The following is an 8,685-nucleotide window of genomic DNA, read 5'->3' on the forward strand; positions in this document are numbered from 1 at the left end:
CACCTGCCCTCTGGTGCATAGGTAGATTAGCCCAGGAGTGGGCAGAGGAGCTCCCTTCCAGAGAGGACCAACCAGCTAAGGTAAGGCCAAAGAACTAAGCTGAGCCCCTGCCTGGAAGGTTTAGCTGGGTGTCAGGCCAAATCTTTCTTAGAGTTGTCTGGGGGAAGAAAAAAAGGATGTGAATGTTCACTAAAGAGCATTGCAACCCTTGAAACTGCAGGCAGCCCAGTATAGTGGATATAGTGCAGGCCTGTGAACCCCTGGACCTTGGATCTCAGTCCCCTATAGGGCCAAGGAGGACTCTTGACAGCTCAGTTTCCTCTTCCGTAAAAAGGAGCTAATAATCATCTCTGTGGAGCTTCCCTCATAAGACTGTTGTGAGAATCAAAGGAAATATTTTATGAAAGTTGCTTTGTAAACCCTAAAGAGACACGTAAATCTGAGTCACTATTAGTAAAATGCTATGCGAATGTGCTATTCCAGTGATTCAAGGGCTGTGCAGAAAGCAAAATATAACTAACTGTGTTATTAGCATCAGCATCAGCATCATCAGTGTCTGTAATTGGCTGGGGGCAGGGAGACTGCCTAAGCACTGTCTGCAGGCACCAGTGTCAGTGTTAGAGGTCTGAAAGAACCTTCTTTAGAAGTGCCAGCAGAAGTTGGGAGATGAGTGTTGATGTTCACATCTCTCTAAGAATCTTTCATGTTTACACAATGAAAGAGAGACTTTCTTTCATGTAGGCTCAGAGTAAGGCTTCAGGGCTTTGGGGGTTTCCTTCTGGCAGCCATTGCTCGGGTTTGATTCTTTCCCTTGAGGGAACAAAGTTTTGTAATAAAAAGGACCAAAGTTTGGGCAATCCATTTTCAAGAAGCGGCTATTTCCCCAATTCCCGTTTCCTCTGAAAGGTTCAGTGGCCAGAGACTCAGTTTTGGTTTCCAGTGCCAGCTTGGCCCTGTCCTAACTACTGGTCTTGGGTGAGTCAGAGCCTTAGGTTAGTACACTGTAAAATGATGTTCCTCAGAGGACAGTCGGCATTTAGTCAGGGAAGGCTGTGGCAGAGGGGAGGGGGCCTTAAAGGGTACCCAGCAGTGACAATACTGTTCAGAGACTACAAGCATTCCAACTGAACTGGCCTGTGTGATGGTTGCCACTGCTCTGGCCAGGCTGTTTTAGTGTTACCTATCTAGACAAGAGATGCCAAGCCTCCAGGAATGGAGGGATCATGCCAATATGCTTTGTACAAACCTGGGATCACCTCTAATGGGCAGAGGCCCACCAAGAGCTGGATAAGAACCACTTGAAAAAGAAAATAGCAAGAAAAATGGGGTTGTTTTGATGAGTATCCTCTTTGGACCTAAGACATGGAAAAAGTCTCAGTTATTCCTTATTCATGACTTTCTTATCATTAAGGAGTTGAGAGTTCAGGAAAATCTTGGTTGTGCAATCCTATGAGAAGGTCTGGAAAGCACTTGGCCAACTTTAGAGCACTATTAAAATGTCACTCATTGTCATTATTTGTGGACACTGTGGCCCATTAAGACCTTGGAGGAAAAAAGGGCTATTAGCCCTGAGTAACAGAGGCCCCAAAATGGAGGACAAAGCTTCTTAACCTACAGTCTGTGAACTTGTTCTTTACATCTCTATTTTGATAATTATTTAAATAAGATTGGTTTACTTTGCAATCTTATGTATCTTAGTCTTTGTATTTAAAAGTGTTCTGGTGGGAAGGGATCCAGAGAATTTAATCATACTGTCAAAGGTGTCCCTGACACAACAGAGTAAGAATCCTTAATGTAGGGGAAGAGATCATTGAGGTAAATGCTAATTGATATCTTCATACTTCTCTTAGACATTGTCCTCTCCTCCTTAGCTCTCTCTCTGAGGAAGAATGGTCCTTTTCCTTGCCAACAAGAACTGGCCCTGTTACTTGGGCCCTTGAGCCCTTCCTACTCAGTTTCCTTTGGGACCTGAACCTCATTTCTCATTCTGTTTTTCTCTTCCTATCTGATGGGCCCTGCTGTGATGCTTATAACGGACCTAGGTCTCCTCTATCATCAAAAAGCCTTCATTTTGAGTCAAGGGAACTGGATTTACAACCAAGAATCACCTAACCATCAAAACTGACTATATTCTTTCAGGGGGAAAATATGGTCATTTAATAAAAGAGAAGATTTCCAAGAATTCCTGAAGAAAAGACCAGACCCAAACCAAAAATGTGATATCCAAATACAAAATTCAAGAGAACCATAAAAAGGTAAATAAGAAAGAGAAAAACGTAAGGACCTCAATAAGGTTGAATTGTTTATATTCTTACATGGAAAGATGATATTTGAAACTCGTAAAATTGTTATCATTATCATCAGACAGAGTATGTGGTAGTAAATTGTTTAGGATGATATGCAAAAAATCCTAGGGGTGAAAAAGAGAATTGCATGGAAAGAAAAGGAAAGAGAGAAGCAAAATCACATAAAGAGGCACAGGGAAAAAATATAACAGAGAAGGGGAGGATGAGGGTTGTGATGGGCAATAGTTAAACCTTAATCTCATCAGAATTGGCTCAGAGAGGGAAGAATAGCCAGATTCTTTGGGGTATAGAATCCTATCTTACCCTATAGAGAAGTAGAAGGGGAATAAGAAAGGGGGTGATGGGAAGGAGAGTAATATAACGGAGGGATAATGGGGGTAGTGATTAAAAGCAAAACTAAAGCAAAAATAGATCTGATTAAAAGAGATAATGGAGGTAATTACATCTTGATAAAAGGTAGTATAGACAATGAAGTAATATCAGTACTTAACATATATGCACTAAATGGTACTGTTTCCAGGTTTTTAAAGAAGAAAAGAGCATAAGGAGTAAATAGATAGTTAAAATATACTAGTGGAGGACCTCAACATTTCTCTATCAGAAGTAGACAAATCTAACCAAAAACTAAACAAGAAGGAAGTAAAGGAAGTGAATGAAATTTTAGAAAAGTTAGATTTAATAGATATCTGGAGAAAAAATTGAATAGGAATAAAAAGGAATATACCTTCTTTTCAGTTTTTCCAATATGGTATGATTGCCTGAGGGCTGAGAGCTCTGAGAGTCACCTCCCACTGCTGATTTGATTAACCTTTGAGATGCTGATAGCTTAAAGACTTGCTTTAGGCTTGGTCATAAGCTTTTGGTCTTACTCTGAGCTTGATAAGGTCCGGAATTGCTCAAGTTCATGCCTCAGGCTTAGGTGATTGGTCTCACTGTGTACTTGTTCTAATCTGGCACACAATTGATTGCCCTGTCCTGAAGCTCCACCCTGAGCTTTTGGCAAAAAGATTCAGACCTACTTTGAATCTACCAATTACCCCAAACTGGGATCTATGTCCTTATCACAAGCCTATACTGGGACTCTGGACTTCACTCTGGGCCCATGCAGATCATCCCATTTCAGCATAGACTGCCCTGGGATGGGATACCAGACTTCCCCACAGTTTAGAATTTCAAGGGGTGTGGGTTTGTTGGACCTCTATTTGCTCAGGCAGGGTCTCATGATCTGGCTGTTGGCTTGGGCTTAGGTTTTGAACCTGGGACAGCAGATGTGGGTTTGGTGTGTGGCTTGCTCTTGGCTTATTCTTCACTCCTTTCTATAGACTTGCTGACTGTGCTCCCCTTTCACCCCAGTGCCCAGATGTTCTCTGCCTACCTTTTGAGTTTTTCTTTTCTTGAAAGTTGTTTCACTTTGTCTCCTTGTTGGTTCTTTTTCTCCTTTGTTTTGTGGTGTTATTTTAATGTTGATTGGAGGAGATTCTCATAGCAACTGAGCTTCTCTGCTTTACTCTATCATCTTGGCTCTGCCCCAGGAACTCAGTTTATATCTTCTTTTCAGCAGCACATGGTACATACACAAAAATTGACCATGTACTAAAGCATATAAGCTTCACAACCAAATACAGAAAAGCAGAAATAATAAATGTGACTTTTCCAGATCAGAATGTAATAAAAATTATGATCAATAAGGGTTCATGGAAAGACAAATTAAAAATTAATTGGACACTAAATAATCTAATTCTTCAGAAGGGGTGGCTCAAGACACAAGTCATAGAAATAATCACTGACTTCAGTGAAGAGAATGACAATGAGGAGACAACATATCAAAACTTAAGGGATAAAACCAAAGCACTACTTAGGGAAATATCCCTGAGTGCTTAATTATATCAATAAAATAGGGAAAAAGCAGATCAGTGAATTGGACATGCAACAACATCATCAACAACAACAAAACTAGAAAAAGAACAAATTAAAAATCCCCAATCAAAAACTAAATTGGAAATCCCCCAAATCAAAGGAAAAATAATAAAATTGAAAGTAAAAGAACTATTGAACTAATAAATACCACTAGGAGTTGTTTCTATTAAGAAAAAATAAAATAGATAGAGCATTGGTTCATTTGATTTAAAAAAAGAAAAGAAGAGAATCTAATTACCAATCTCAAAAATAAAAAGGATGAATTCACTTCCAATAAAGAGGAAGTTAAAGCAATTATTAGGAGCTATTTCACTCAATTCTATGACAACAAATTTGACAATCTAGGTTAAAGGGATGAATATTTACAAAAATATAAATTGCCTAGATTAGCAAAAAAGGAAATAGAATACTTAAGTAATCCCATCTCAGAAAAAGAAACTGAACAAGCCATCAATGAACTGCCTAAGAAAAAATCCCCAGGACCAGATGAATTCTCAAATGAATTCTATCAAACATTTAAAGAACAACTAATCCTAATACTACATAAACTATTTGGCAAAATAAGCAAAAGAATCCTAGCAAATTCTTTTTATGACACAAATAGTGCTGATATCTAAGCCAAAAGGACCAAAAACAGAGAAAGAAGATTATAGACCAATTTCCTTAATGAATATTGAAGCAAAAATCTTAAATAAAATACTAGCAAAGAGACTATAGCAGTATATCACAGGGACTATTCTCTATGCCAGGTGGGATTTCTATGAGGAATGTAAGGCTGCTTTAATATTAGGAAAACTATCAGCATAATTGACCATATCAATAACCAAACGACCAGAAATCACATGATTATCTCAATAGATGCAGAAAAAACTTCAACAAAATACAACACCCATTTCTATTAAAAAAACATTAGAAAAACAGAAGAATAAAAAGGCCTTTCCTTAAAATAATAAGTATCTCTCTAAAACCATTAGCAAGTATCATCTGCAATGGGGATAAATGAGAATCCTTCCTAATAAGATCGGGAGTAAAACAAGGATGCTCATTATCGCCACTATTACTTAATATTGTACTAGAAATGCTAGCTTTATCAATAAGACAAGAAAAAGAAATTGAAGGAATTAAAGTAAGCAAAGTGGAAATTAAACTATGACTCTTTGCAGATGAAATGATGGTATACTTAGAGAATCCTAGAGAATCAACTAAAAAACTAGTTGAAATAATTAATAACTTTGACAAAGTTGTAGGATACAAAATAAACCCACATAAATCATCATCATTTCTAAATATTTCCAACAAAGTCCAGCAGCAAGAGATAGAAAGAGAAGTTCCATTTAAAATCACTCCAGTCAATAAAAAATATTTGGGAATCTATTTGCCAAGAGAAACACAGGAATTATATGAACACAATTACAAAAGACTTGTCATACCAATAAAGTTAGATCTAAACAAGTGGAAAAACATTAATTGCACTTTGGTAGGATGAGCTAATATAATAAAAATGGCAATCCTACCAAAATTAATTTATTTTTTCAATGCCATACCTATCAAACTACCAAAAACTATTTTGTAGAACTAGAAAAAATAACAACAAAATTCATCTGGAAGAACAAAAGATCAAGAATATCAAGAGAACTAATGAAAAAAATGTGAAAGATGGTAGCTTAGTAGTACCAGGTCTTAAACTGTACCATAAAGCAGTGATCATCAAATCTATATGGTACTGGCTAAGAAATAGAAGAGTGGATCAGTGGAATAGATTAGGGAAAAATGACCTCAACAATCTAGTGTCTGATAAACGCAAATATCCCAGCTGTTGGGATAAGAACTCACTATCTGACAAAAGTTACTGGGAAAACTGGAAAATAGTATAGCAAAAATGAGGTATAGATCAATATCTTACACTTTATAAGAAGATAAAGTCAAAATGGGTATATTATTTAGACATAAAGGGTAATAGTATAATAAAATTAGGGGAATATAGAATAGTTTGCCTGTTAAGTCTACAGAGAAGGGAACAATTTATGATGAAACAAGAGATAGAGAACATTACAAGTTGTAAAATTAATAATTTTGATGATATTAAATTAAAAAGTTTTGTATAAACAAAACCAATGCAACAAACATTATAAGGGAAAAAACAAGCTGAAAAAAATGTGTGACAAATTTCTGTGCTAAATGTCTCATTTCTCAAATACATAAAAAACTAAATCAAATTTATAAGAATACAAATAAGTCCCACTTGATAAATGGTGGAAGGATATGAATAAGCAGTTTTCAGATAAAGAAATAAAAGCTATCAATAATCATATTGGGGACAGCTGGGTAGCTCAGTGGATTGAGAGCCAGGCCTAGAGCCAGGAGGTCCTGGATTCAAATGTGGCCTCAGATACTTCCCAGCTATGTGACCCTGGGCAAGTCCCTTAACCCCCATTGCCTAGCCCTTACCTCTTCTGCCTTGGAACCAATATAAAATATTGATTCTAAGACAGAAGGTAAGGGTTTAAAAATTTTTTAAAATAACATAAAATAATCATGAAAAATGTTATAAATCCCTCTTAATTAGAAAAATGCAAATTAAAACAACTTGAAAGAAAATTTAAATTAAAACAACTAATACATAGTAAATTGGCCCGTAATATAGTAAAAGAAAATGATAAATGTTGGAGGGGATGTGGCAAAATGGGGACACTAATGCATTGCTGGTGGAGGTGTGAACTAATCGACCATTCTGGAGGACAATTTGGGATTATGTCCAAAGGACTATAAAACAGTGCATACCCTTTGATCCAGTCATACCAGTACTATGTCTGTATCCCAAAGAGATAAAAAAGGGGAGGGGGACGTACTTGTATGAAAATATTTCTAGCACGTCTTTTTTTGTGGTAGCAAAAAATTAGAAATTGAAGGGATGTCCATCAACTGGAGAATGACTGAACAAATTGTGGGATATATTGGTGATGGGATATTATTGTGCTGAAAGAAAAGATGAACAGGATGATTTCAGAAAGAGCTGGCAAGACCTTCATGGATTGAGGCAGAGGGAAGTAAACAGAACCAGGAAAACACTGTACACAGTAACAGTAATATTGTGGAGTGATCAATTGTGAGAGACTACTCTGAGTAATACAATGATCCAGGACTCTTTTGAGGGACTTAGGACAAAGAATGCTATCACCTTCCAGAGAAAGAACTGTTGGAGTCAGAATGCAGATGAAAGCAGATGACTTATCACTTGTTTATTTGGTTTATATTTTGAGGTTTTGTTTTTATAAGATTAGTCATTTACAAAAATGAATAATATGGAAAAAACAAATATTTTTAAAAGGAGTGGGGAAGCCTTCCTTTGACCTCTTCCATCCGAAATTCTCATCTTAGAGCTCTTGTTCTTTATCAGTCTTCACTGACTTCACTTCACTTCACTGACCACTCCTCCTAGAAAGCTGTCTATACTGGCTGTCTTCCCTTTCTCATCACTCATTTGCCTCTAAGCTCCTTGCAGTCTGGCTTCCGACCCATGGTATATGATAGACCCTCAGTTAGGCTATGGAAAGCTACCTTCTCTAGGCCTCATTCCCCTCTCCCACATCCACTATGATATCTGGTACTGTTTCTCATTAACACACTGCCCTTTGTATAACACCTGCATCCTACATTTATCATTTTGTATGTTTGGGATTTAATTTGAGATGTACATATTGTTTCCTCACATTGAGACATAAGCTCATTGAGGCAGCTGGTTATAGAGCACTGGACCTTAAATATTGCCTTAGACATTTACTAGCTGTGTGATCCTAGGCAAGTCATTTCACTTCTGCTTGCCTTAGTTTCCCCATTTGCAAAATGGGGGTAATAATAGCACCTATGACCATTTGGGATTGTTATGAGGATTGAAGATCATATTTGGTTTAGTGTTTTTTTTTAATGACCTGCCACATAGTTAGTATATAGTATATAAATACTTATTCCTTTACCTCTGGAACTCCTTCCCCCAATTCACTCCACACTTTTCCTGAGGTTAGGCACTATTTATTATTTTGCTCCCCCCCACCCCCCATCATTTAACACAGAATAAACATGCAATACTCCTTGAAATGTATTTTTACAATGTTTAATATGATGGCATTTTCTCTGTCCTTATCCCCTTTAAACTGTCTAAAAGTAAACACAGACAGGAGCAAAACCCAATACCCCTAATATTTCATCTTCAGACGTTTAACACAGATTGTTTCCATGCCTAGAATGCCTTGCCCTTTCATTTCTTCCTTTTAGAATCCTTTACCTACCACAAAAAAGTTTCCTGTCCATCTACACCCAACCAGAGGTTCCTTCCTATTCCTTTTCCTATGTATGCATGTTGTATATCTTTCCCTCACCTCCCTTTCCTATGCATCCCCTCCCCGTTCCTTTCCTGTGTGCTTTCTCCCTCCCCTTCCCTTTCCTCTCTGTGTCCCCCACTCCC

The sequence above is a fragment of the Monodelphis domestica genome, chromosome X (assembly GCF_027887165.1).
Source record: "Monodelphis domestica isolate mMonDom1 chromosome X, mMonDom1.pri, whole genome shotgun sequence".
Taxonomy (NCBI): Eukaryota; Metazoa; Chordata; class Mammalia; order Didelphimorphia; family Didelphidae; genus Monodelphis; species Monodelphis domestica.